The sequence below is a fragment of the Bidens hawaiensis genome, unplaced genomic scaffold (assembly GCF_021521415.1).
Source record: "Bidens hawaiensis isolate Kalapana, Puna unplaced genomic scaffold, B.hawaiensis_p1.1 tig00008141_1, whole genome shotgun sequence".
NCBI lineage: Eukaryota > Viridiplantae > Streptophyta > Magnoliopsida > Asterales > Asteraceae > Bidens > Bidens hawaiensis.
The window spans coordinates 614615-625901 of record NW_027491579.1 but is presented as its reverse complement, the minus strand read 5'-3'; the positions used below and the strand labels follow the sequence as shown (position 1 = coordinate 625901).

The 11287-nt window shown below is 33.8% G+C and overlaps 2 pseudogenes across 1 annotated transcript; both read right to left on the bottom strand.

The window, feature by feature from the left end:
- Positions 1-1280: 1280 nt before the first annotated feature.
- LOC143637185 (DNA (cytosine-5)-methyltransferase CMT3 pseudogene) lies at positions 1281-1848 on the bottom strand (annotated as a pseudogene).
- LOC143637184 (DNA (cytosine-5)-methyltransferase CMT3-like) lies at positions 1839-6302 on the bottom strand (annotated as a pseudogene). Its single transcript, XR_013154384.1, has 17 exons — positions 6069-6302; positions 5699-5739; positions 5472-5574; positions 5282-5389; positions 5084-5203; positions 4909-5008; positions 4629-4825; positions 4488-4553; positions 4141-4404; positions 3392-3595; positions 2961-3290; positions 2812-2880; positions 2622-2726; positions 2442-2528; positions 2238-2356; positions 2061-2165; positions 1839-1967 (listed from the first exon to the last, which is right to left on the bottom strand). The product of XR_013154384.1 is annotated as a DNA (cytosine-5)-methyltransferase CMT3-like (transcript).
- Between the last annotated feature and the right edge of the window lie 4985 nt (positions 6303-11287).

The following is an 11287-nucleotide window of genomic DNA, read 5'->3' as shown; positions in this document are numbered from 1 at the left end:
GTAAGAGCAAGAAACCCAGTTCGGGTTATAGCAAGAACAAAATTAAATTTGCAAGAATTAGTATAAATAGATGGTTAGGGTTTATGTAATTTGTAAGAGTCAAGAATTATAATATAACAGAGAAATAGTTGATCTTGGTTGACATCAAATATTGTGTTCTTGGGCCTAATTTCCAACAAATAGGAGTTTGTGTTCGTTTCTAATTGTAATTGAGTCACTATATAACCCAAAGAATTCATGTTCGGGTTATGTAGAATTGATTTAGTTTTAAGTTATTTTCTTAATTTGATAAAATTGGTGAGTTGTGCCAAATATTATTCATGTTTAATCATGTTCAAATTAATCGACTGCCAATTCACCGTGAGTAAATACCCTTTTGTTTTAAAAAAAACAGCAAGTTTTTGGCAATGGCAAAATTTGATGGCCTTGGACACAATAAAGATCACGACCTTGTGTAGAAAGTTCAATATTATAACCTAAAGACTAAAATGCGAATAAGCATTGACAGAATTAAACCGATTCACATAAGAAACTTGCAAATAGAAGTTTCATGACAACCAAACTCTGTTAACAAGCAACATGAATTTTATTGAGCTACAGCTTGTTTATTTTCCAACGTAGTTAATGTTAGGATTAGCACACAGTCACACACGAACCGAACAAAAACACGAAAGCAATAAACAATAACACAAAGATTTAACATGGTTCGTCTAAATTGACCTACATTCACGAGTGACAACTAGGTACTCTTTATTGAGCGACAAAGATTACGAGTACATAGCATGATATAGATAGACTAATCTAAAGTTTGTATCTTATTAAACAAAATCTAAACCAGGCTAGGCTTAGGTCCAGCCACCCCGCACCCGTCTCCTCTTTTGACTTCAAATAATACACCAGGCTTAAACAAGGCTTACGAACCCAAATAGTTAAATTAGCAATATAATATATGGTGACCAAAATTGAACCACAGAGAATAAGGATAGTAGCATAAGCAAGTACCATTCAAAATGGCCACATGGGCAATGGTTCAAACATCTCACAATGCTCCTTTTTATACATAAAAGATTGAATAAGCAAATACCTCATTATACAAAAAACATTTAAAAGTTACGAAAGCTTTTAATGCCGATACAAATACACCAGTTTACATTACTCAATTATAAATAAAAAAGACCCATAATGCAATCGGGTTAAAAGACTAATAGCTTTTACATGTCATGAAATGTAATTAATACATTTGACTCAATTAATAAATTATGTCTAAATCATGTTGACAGTTATTGATTTTCATCAACTACTAAAGGAGGGGATGCAACGGCTTCTAAACTGGGAAACTTCTTTGGCAAAACGAAAACTGGCCCTTCAGCAGCAGTACCTTTGCATGACATAGCAAGTGAGTAACCTAATGCCCGAGCAACAGGAACAGCCACTGCATTTCCAACTTGTATATATCTGCAAGGTTTTTTATAAACTATTTTATCTCGTTGACAAAGTTTATAAAATTTGGAAATCTATAAATGGTTTGTTAATATGATGATGTTATTGAATTAAATATTAGTAATGTCTTTTTGTTACCTTTCTTTAATGGGGCCAAGAAGTTTATAGTAGTCAGGAAACCCTTGAAGCCTTGCATTCTCACGAATTGTCAAGACTCGATTTTGAATAGGATGGAGAATTGCCTGAAAAGAAAGTTTTAATTACTTATGAGAAACATGCCTTGTCATTCAGTTTAAAAAAAGTTTTTTTAGTTATATTTAGGTAGTTTACCTGATTGTGAGGTTCTGCTCTGGTAACAACTGTAGGTACGATTTCATCGCACCATAAACGTCCAAACGGTCTGCACATCAATTGAAAATTAAAATTATAAAAAAAAGCCGAATAATACGTTGTGTATAAATAAAAAGCAAGTAAAGAATACTACTTTGATGATCGCCGTCAACAAAAGTCATGGCATAATCAGGAACCTGTATCAAAAGAAAAAAAATAATAAATTACTAAATTAATGGTTAATAAAGAATCACATGAGGGAGGGTGACTATGTCTGTAACAAAACTCACCAATGGCTTTCCTGAAGGTAAATATACCCTCTCGACATCAGGATCCCATTCAGCACGATTATCACTACGCACACGAACTCCTTTCAGATCTCTAAAATTTGCACCCTGTAAAAACACAAGAAATGAATAAAGCTAATACACTAGAAGTGAAATAATCCAACTAAGAATGTAGCAAACCTTTTTCTTGGGAACTTGGCAGACACGCTGGTAATCATCATCATTTAACCTTAACGGACGATGATCATACAGATGATGTACTGAAGAACCAACACCTACACCAGAAAATCCAGGCATATCTGGATAACAAATGAAAACAAGCTTAGTTTTTTAATGCCACCTGTGGAAGACTAGATGAAATAAAGATATAATGATCACGCAGACCTTCCTTTCTTAGTCTTATAAACTTCTGGAATTCTGTCTTGGGTGCATGTTCGAAGGAATTTCATCTCTTTTCTCATCATTTTCCACCTAAAAATTCGTATTCAAGTGATTAAAAATGCTCAAGACCAATAAAAAATATATTAAAAATAAAAAAACTTTAGAAAGTAAATAGTTACTTACAGGAGGTAGATCAGAAATTGCATCACCAAGAAACAGTTCCTTTTCCAACTCAGCTCCCTTGACATCATCATGAATAACAGCATTTGATTGCAAAAAATAATTTCACTAGTTGAGCAAACTACAGTTAACAAAGGGTATTATGAATTCTTCTTTTTACATTCTTTTAAATAAATGAGCTATCAAATGTTACCTCAAATTCCAAAGGAACCGCTCCCCTTGTAACCACATTATGTGTAGGTAAAGGATACCGAGGTAGTTTCTGCAAAGTTAAAAATATATTTAACAACTGCGCTACAAAATCAAGAATTCCGAATCTACATAATATTAAAAGATAGTCACCTCATTAGGCCTGGCAGCCCACATAAACATTCTCATCCTAAACTGTGGAAGCCCATAAGAACCTGCTGTCATTAAGCCTATACGGGCTTGATAGTTCATTGAAACAAGGCGGCCCAAAGCATATCTTCCAAGAAATCCTTTTGCAAACTTTACTATATCTACAACGTTTTCCATCAATGCAAATCTTGGTTTTAAATACTCAACAATGTCCATGTAAACTATAAGCTGCATGTTTTTCTCATCGCTCAATGGATCATCTTTATTTCTAAAGCGGTTAAACCCACTTATACCCTGACAAGGGGGCCCACCACAAACAACATCCACATCCCCCTGACAAGCACAATGAGTAACAATTAAGAACCACGGTCGACAGTTGATACTCTCAAATGGTATCTTATATGTGTAAGTGTATAAAATATTGATGTACTTACAGGTAATGGTAAAAGCTTTGATTGGAAACCATCCACGACAAACTGTTTTATCTTCTCCTGACAATCACAGATAAAAAAAATTTTGGTCAACTGAATGAAATCATATACACATGAAAATGCAACAAAGTAAAGGTGATTAATGTACCCCAGGCCATCTATAGGCTCCCAAGTGTCTTCTTCAGGACCATAGTTTTTCCAACGAATCTGGTTATACAAGAATATAATAAGAACAAGCTAACTAGTCTTTGTGAATAAGTGCAATATAACATGTAGTTTAAATAATTTGCAACTATTAGATAATAAATCTAAATTATGTTGCAGCAATCGCACATTGTCACTCTTGAGCATTTTTTACCACTAATTTTCAAAAAAAGTTTGTCATTTGAATGCTTACTACGGTTCAACAAAAAAGATCTCTTCAGTAAATGTAATTTAACCAGTCATATCCAAAAGTTAAATCTGAAGTGATTTTTTAACATTAAAATTGTCTTTTGGATCATATTAAATGTAAAAACATTACTTTAAATTTCAAACATCAAATATTTATATCCAAAAGTTTATTCTGAAGTTTTGATACATCAAAATTTCATATCCAAAAATTCAGTACAATCACAACACACCATATTTGCTGCTTGAATTGCATCATATTATATTAAATTTCAGACATAACTAATACATCTAACATAAAAACAACCACAAAACGCATAACCTTCAAAAAAGCATAAAGATATCAGGTTAAAATGAAGTACCTTTAAATACAGCCCGCGCTGATTGATTGACTTTGGGTCACCAAAACAAATAGACAAAATCTTGTCAACTTCAAATACTTCTCCACCAAGATCATCATCATCATCATCATCATCATCATCATCATCATCATCATCTTCTGCATTTTCTGTTTCATCTTTTACAACATTCATAGGATCCCCGCCCCCAATTAAGCAATAAGACTGGCAAAGCCTTTCCCACTCCTTTAGCAATGACAAAAAATCTTCTGCTGTCTCATTCCTCACCTGCAAAAATTGGTTTACAATGCCATTAAACAAAAATCGAAACCCATACATAAAACTGCAAAAGTATGAAAAATGAAGCACACCTCTGTCTCTGGATGATTTAGCTTCAAGCTTTCACATGCATATTTATTCAAATCAACCGCCCATCTCTACAATGAAAGATACAGAATATATTAAGACCCATGATACTCAAAACAATACACAATATATATATAAGAACATACTGTGACAAGATTAACATCTGCCATATTAGCACCCAGGCAAAGCCCCGTGGACATCGCACCACATCCTGAATATAGATCTAGCATTCTCATCTCAGGTCTTTTGTCCTCTTTAACATTGGAGGACTTATCAACAGTTGTGTTATAATCAGACTCAGAAGATACAGTTGAATCAGACTCATTTCCGTCTGCTTCATTATCTGTATACAAATATAGTTAGGATACACAAAACCATAGAAAATATGCATATGAATCCAAAAAACTGTGGTTTAGCAACAATTACCAGGTGGTAAATTTTGATAACTTGAGAATGGTACCATATACAACATGTCATAATAGTAATGTCCATCTGAAAGCATGGCTCTCTTTGTATCAACATCCACCTAACAAACCCAACATAAGTTAGATAAAGATAGCATGCAGGTTTCAAATTCTCAAAAGATAAAACAAGTCCTTACATCTAAAGGAACCCGCACGATTTTGAGCTTTTCCAAAAGACAATCAAGGGGATTATCATCCTTTACTTCAGAAAGGAATATACGTTTATCATCAATTTGGTTAGAGCAATCCTGAATTACCTGAAATGGAGATATAATTACAGGTATCAGTATCAAATATTGAAATTAGCTAAAAGCTTGTTGGAATATAGATATTACCGTATCTTTGGCCCTATAAAACCATTGAGCACAAACATAAGGTTCATTATCAACTCCTTGGAACATTTCAACAATTCTGCATATGTAACTATCCGTGCCTTCTTCAGACTGTAAAAAAGAAAACAGTTTAATCATGCTGACTTTGAGAAGTATGAAACAGCGTGCATGCCAAACAACCAGCGCAAATTACCTGCACATAACCATCATCACCAAGTTTGAAATGTACAACGCCGTCAACCAAGGCTTCGGTATAGTGTCTTTTAGCTTGCATAAACTCTTTAGGGGGCTCAATTCTAGTGTTTTATAGAATAATAATAATAATAATAATAATAATAATAATAATAATAATAATAATAATAATAATTAAAAACAAACAAATCCCGAGAGCAAAATCTATTTACTAAGTTAGAGACTTACCCTTTGGGAGTCTCCATACTTGCATAAGTTACCATCTTCTTCTGTAACATCCCAAAAACAAAGGTATATAACAGCTCCATAATTGCCTCAACCAGCTCAAAACAATATGTAGTGTGACATTAATTAATTAATTAATTAGTTAATACATAAAGAGTTGAAGTTAAAAAAAATTCAGTAATTGATTAAGTGAAGAAATTTGACACTTTATATGAATCGAATGTCTGTGGAGGTTGGTAAAAACGCGAATTCTTAGTATAATATATATTATATATTAATTGAAGTGATTCTCCAATTAACTTGAGATTTGAACAATTATTATACACCGTCCACCAATAAATAAATAAATAAATAAATAAATGATAAAACTGACAATAGTGTTGGAAAGGTATCGATGCGGCCACCGCCGACGAGCCTCATCGTCAGGAACCGGTTCACCAATGAACCGTGACTCATCATCATCTTCAACCTTGTTCCTTCCGGACCTCCGGCTAGACGGTATATCAACTTCAACGAAGGCCTCTTGTGTTTCCTCTTTCAGTCTCTTCAAATCAGCAGCAGAATCAGACGAAGACGAAGGCTTTCTCTTGCTGTTGTTCTCCGTCATTGTTTGTTGCCGTCAGCCGATGGTACGACTGAGACCGAGGGTTTTATTTTCCTCAATGGGCGGGAATATTTTTCATTGGGCGGGAAAAAAATAAAGGAAACCGTGGTCAATTAATTAGATGTTTGGATACAATGAAATCAAATCATATAAATATAATAACAATAATAATACTATTCCCCATAGAATATTATAAAAATTCAAATACCGTTATAATTTCGGTTTCAAAAAGTTTATGACGCAATGATTATTATTATTATTATTATTATTATTATTATTATTGTTATTATTATAAAATACATGTTCATTTTATAATAAAGAAATCCAACGAAGGTATGATTTTTATAGAATTGTTTGTTTTTTATAGATTAGTATATAAGATAGGGTTGTTCTCGAATCAAGTCGAACCGAACAATAGGGTTGTGCAACAGTTCAGAATCGCGAGAATCGAACCGGAACCGGAACCGAAAATGACTGAAAATTAGAACCGGAACCTCTTATAGTAAACCGGTTCAGTTCGAGAACCGGTAAAGTCGGATCTCACTAATCGGTTCTGGCCATAACCGGTTCCGTTGTATATTTATCAAATGAGTTGTGCAAACTTTGCAAATTACAAAACAAGTTTATACAATTGTATGTCTTCTTTCACAATAAAATTAATTTTAGTTTACAATATGAACCTTCGTTATATTTTTTATTATAACCTAATTGTTGAACTTAAAAAAATCATTAGCAACGAGGGATTAAAGGAATATCATATCATTTTATATTAAACTTCCTTGATAGCTTAAATCAAAATTGATCATGGTTGTTAGGTTTTTAACTTAAAGAAAGAAGATTTGAAGTAAATAATGATTGAATAGATGCCGGTTAATAAATTACTACTCTATAAAAAATTGGGATTTGTGACATTCGTTAATTTCGGGTCTCGTTTGTATTCGTTTAGTAACAATTTATTATGTAAACCGAAACTTATGATATAATCAAAATGATAGATTTTATGTTACAATATTGTTTCACTTGTTGGGTCTCAAAATCATCATTTTCGGTCTTTAAAACGCGTTAAAAACACTTAAAACGAACTTCGGGGGCCAAAACTACCAATATTCAAAGTTGTGATCACCCAGCCACCCAACCCATCGCGCCACGCGATGGGTGAGCACCCCCTTGGTCGCGTATCGCGAGCACCAGCAGACCAGACATGCATGTTTAGGAAGGTATATGATTTACATTTGTAGTACCACATGTCTACGCGTTGAAGCTAAAGCGCCATAGATGCAGAACAAGATCTTCTTTCCACGGCTGGATTCCAAGAATGGAAATGTAGTGTTCTATTCGCTTGAAACACGCGTGTATCAAAGGTTCCATGGCAGCAAAAACTATGAAGAAGTTGTCGGGGTTGGAAGGGAAAATGTCTTCCCTCATGTGTGGATTGAACCAACTTGGTCTTAGCGACTTGTTTCGTTTAGTTTTTTTATTTCTCTCCTAACCTTTTTCATTTTTTTTCATTTAATTTAATTTTTGTAGATAATATAAATGCTTGAAATGAATTATCCATGTGGTATGAAATCTCTTAAAAGTTAACTCTCACGTTTCTATTTATTTAATAATGATAGTTTATGCAAACTAAATGTCAAAAGAAATGAAACTAATGATGGGTGATCTTTGCAAGTGGTGTGAGTTCAATCCTTGCATGTGTATGTGGTATTTAGATGGAAACAAACAGGTGTTGGAACTTGGATATTTATTTGCTGACTGTAAGATTTGAAGAAACTTTTAAGATTTTTTTCTTTTACGTATCGGATTGTGTGTATAAGTTGTAAAAGTCGAATTCCAAGGCCTTGTAATCGGCGGTTTCAAGGTCATCAGACATCAACCTTGCCGCCTTCTCCCAACTCGGCCACTATTACTCCCCAAGGTCCAACTCGGTCAAAACTCGGAGTACTCGGGATTACTCGGCCTCCAAGGTCAAATCGGCCACAGTTTTTTTATTTTATTTTTATTTTTTGTTACTTCTTTTTAGTAAAAAATTAAAAATAACAACAAAACATGATTTTTTTGAATTATTTTTTTTTTCATATGAATTATGCTTATTTTGACGTGAATTATGTTTATCTTAACATATATACAATATCCAATAATTAATTTACGTTATATTTATCATGTCTGAGTACAAGCCGAGTACTCCCCGAGTATTCCTCACAAGAGGGTCAGCCGCCTAGAGACCGTCTAACGAGTTTTACAACATTGGGTATAAGGGTTGCATATAGAACGACGAAGAGTCGTTCATAGTAGCTAAGGTCCAGTAACATGTATTTAATACAATGTTGTAAAAGTAGGATTACAAGGCCGCCGAGTACTCGCTACAAGGTATGTCGCTGAGACGAGTTTCTGTAAATCCGCCTAGTTACTAAGAATCGGTTAAATGTGGTCAACTTTAGCCAGAACCACATCTTATTGGTGAACTTGGACCGATTTTGACTCAAAACAATAAAACATAATTCGTTTTTCACTAATATTAAAGAACAAATATCATTTTTTTAATTAATGATTAGTAATTTTTAGACTATTTTATTATTTAAAACTGCATTTCTTTTATTTATATTGATATTCACCTATTTTTGTTATAATATTAGTAAACTTATGATGTCCGAGTACAAGCCGAGTACTCCCCAAGTACTTCGAGTACTCCCTACAGGGGGGTCGGCCTCCTAGGGACCGCCTAGCGAGTTTTACAACATTGATTTAATATATGAACTTTAATGAGTGCAAAATTATTTGTTGGAGGAATTGTAACTAGGTCCAATGCATTAATGCATTACTAGGTTGATTATAAACATTTATTTGGTATAGCGAGCCCCATTAGGGATGGTTTGAAGGAGGTCCGAGTGTTCTGTTGTTTTTGTCTTCTACAATTTATACGAGGCACAACCATATTTAAGATGCCAACACAATGGTCATTTGGCCCCCTTGACCGATATAGTCATCTCGGCCGTGTTTGTAAGATATGTTGATTTGATAGGGGTTTAAGCACAATGTATTTACTCATGTTTAAAATAGTATATTTTTAAAGAATCATGTTATTCAAAATTATTGTCGTTTGGTAAGAAAATGGTATTGTAAGACATGTTCAAAACAAAACATAAATAAATATTACACATACAATAAAAAAAACCCAAAACTTTATTAGTGTGTTATAAGCATTTTTAATCTTTTATATTGGTTTCCAGGTCAAAAGAAATTTCTTTGATCATGAAAATATGTTTGAGGATATGGCATTTTTTGCAGGAATGTTACGATGGACGAATGAATATTGCAACATCATGTATGTTGGTTAAGTAAATATAGTAGACTCGTGTAAAACAGAGTATATAAGTTTGACATGACATCTATCCTCTCTCAGTTAAATAGTTTCATACTAAGCATGAGTCGGTCCAGAGTTGTTAGTCTGACCTCACATTGATAACTTATCTTTTAAGTTTTACAAATTTTCTCTTCTTTCTTATTAATATGTTGTTTTCTATGAGTGGTACGCACCTAACATCAAGGATCAAGGAAACACACTTATCACAAATAACGTAAAGTATGTTTAAATACTCACCTCAAAGACGGTTGAACTTTACAACAAAACTAAGAAAATGTATACATACAAATTCTTTTGGATCCATACATTAAGGTATATTTGTAGGAACTAAGGATTATAGAAAGTATAGTTGTAATACTTTTGTCACATACATAATCTTTATTTTTGTTATTTTAGATAAAAACTCAAATTGTTACATTTGGAAGACAAGAAATTCGACCATCTATGAAAACAAAATGGTCTCGATCAATCATTTCATAAAAGACATCAAAAGACAGTTTTTTGGGGGTAAAAATAGAAGTAAACTAGCGGGGTTAGATAGGGAAAACCGGTACTCGTTTTGATGTAATGGGTGCGCATGCAATTTGGTGTATGTGTTGTATATAGTCTAGTGTTTTGATCTTTTACTAAAATTAGCCGTTCAAACAAAAAAGAAGATAAAGCTCGATCTTAACATGGATTTCATTGCTTTCTTCGTGGTATCCCGGACGACTTCTTTGAAGAACACGTTGCCTGAAACTTTCTTGCAGTAGGTCGTCGGCGACAGAGGCATGATGAACACAAAACAGGCGTCGTCGACTAGATTGTAATCAATTTGACGAGAGCCGTCGGGTTTAGTGAGACATGGTGGTTTGTTATTGGTTGTTCACAACCGGTCGTCTAGACAACGAAATAAGGCGTTGACATTTTTTAAATACGAATGTGAAGGATCATTTATGGAATTTTCCCTTTGTAAAAACATAGGTAAAAACTAGTTACAAACTAGATGGTTGACCCGCCGCGATGCGGCGGGGTGTGGATGACTATTAATGAAAGTAGTTAATTTGTGGGTTGGATAATATAAGTTTTACATACTTGTAGCCTTTCTTTACATTATGTTTGAGGGTCTTTTGAGGTGTACAAAATATGTGCAATTACTAATTACAAAAGGTCCTTAGCTATGTTTTCGAGTCATGTTAAAACTGCAAAAGTAGAAGTTTCTTATTTGTCGCTACAATGTGCAGAACCTGTTGTAGTGTGTTGTGCGTTAGATATGTTGTTGTCTTGAAACGGAATATTTATTTGGATAGTGTTTTACCTTTTGAAGATTGGTGTTACTAAAAAGTGTCCGGTGGTGAATGAGGTCTACGTCTTCTTGATCTGCCAGAAAGACTTTGAGCATCAATAAGTTTGACCTTAAAAGTCAAAACTGTGGCAAATACATAACACACGTTATAGTAGACTTCTTTTATTAGTATAGTGTCAATTTTGCATTTGGTTTCATAATTTAGTGACAATGTTGTTTTTACCCTTTTGTTGCGAGTGGTGTTGTGTCCTTCTGTTTAAGGGCACACAATTCGTTTTATCATAAGACTGACTTCTAACATCATCTAAGATAACATACTTCTGTGCCCTGCGGACATAA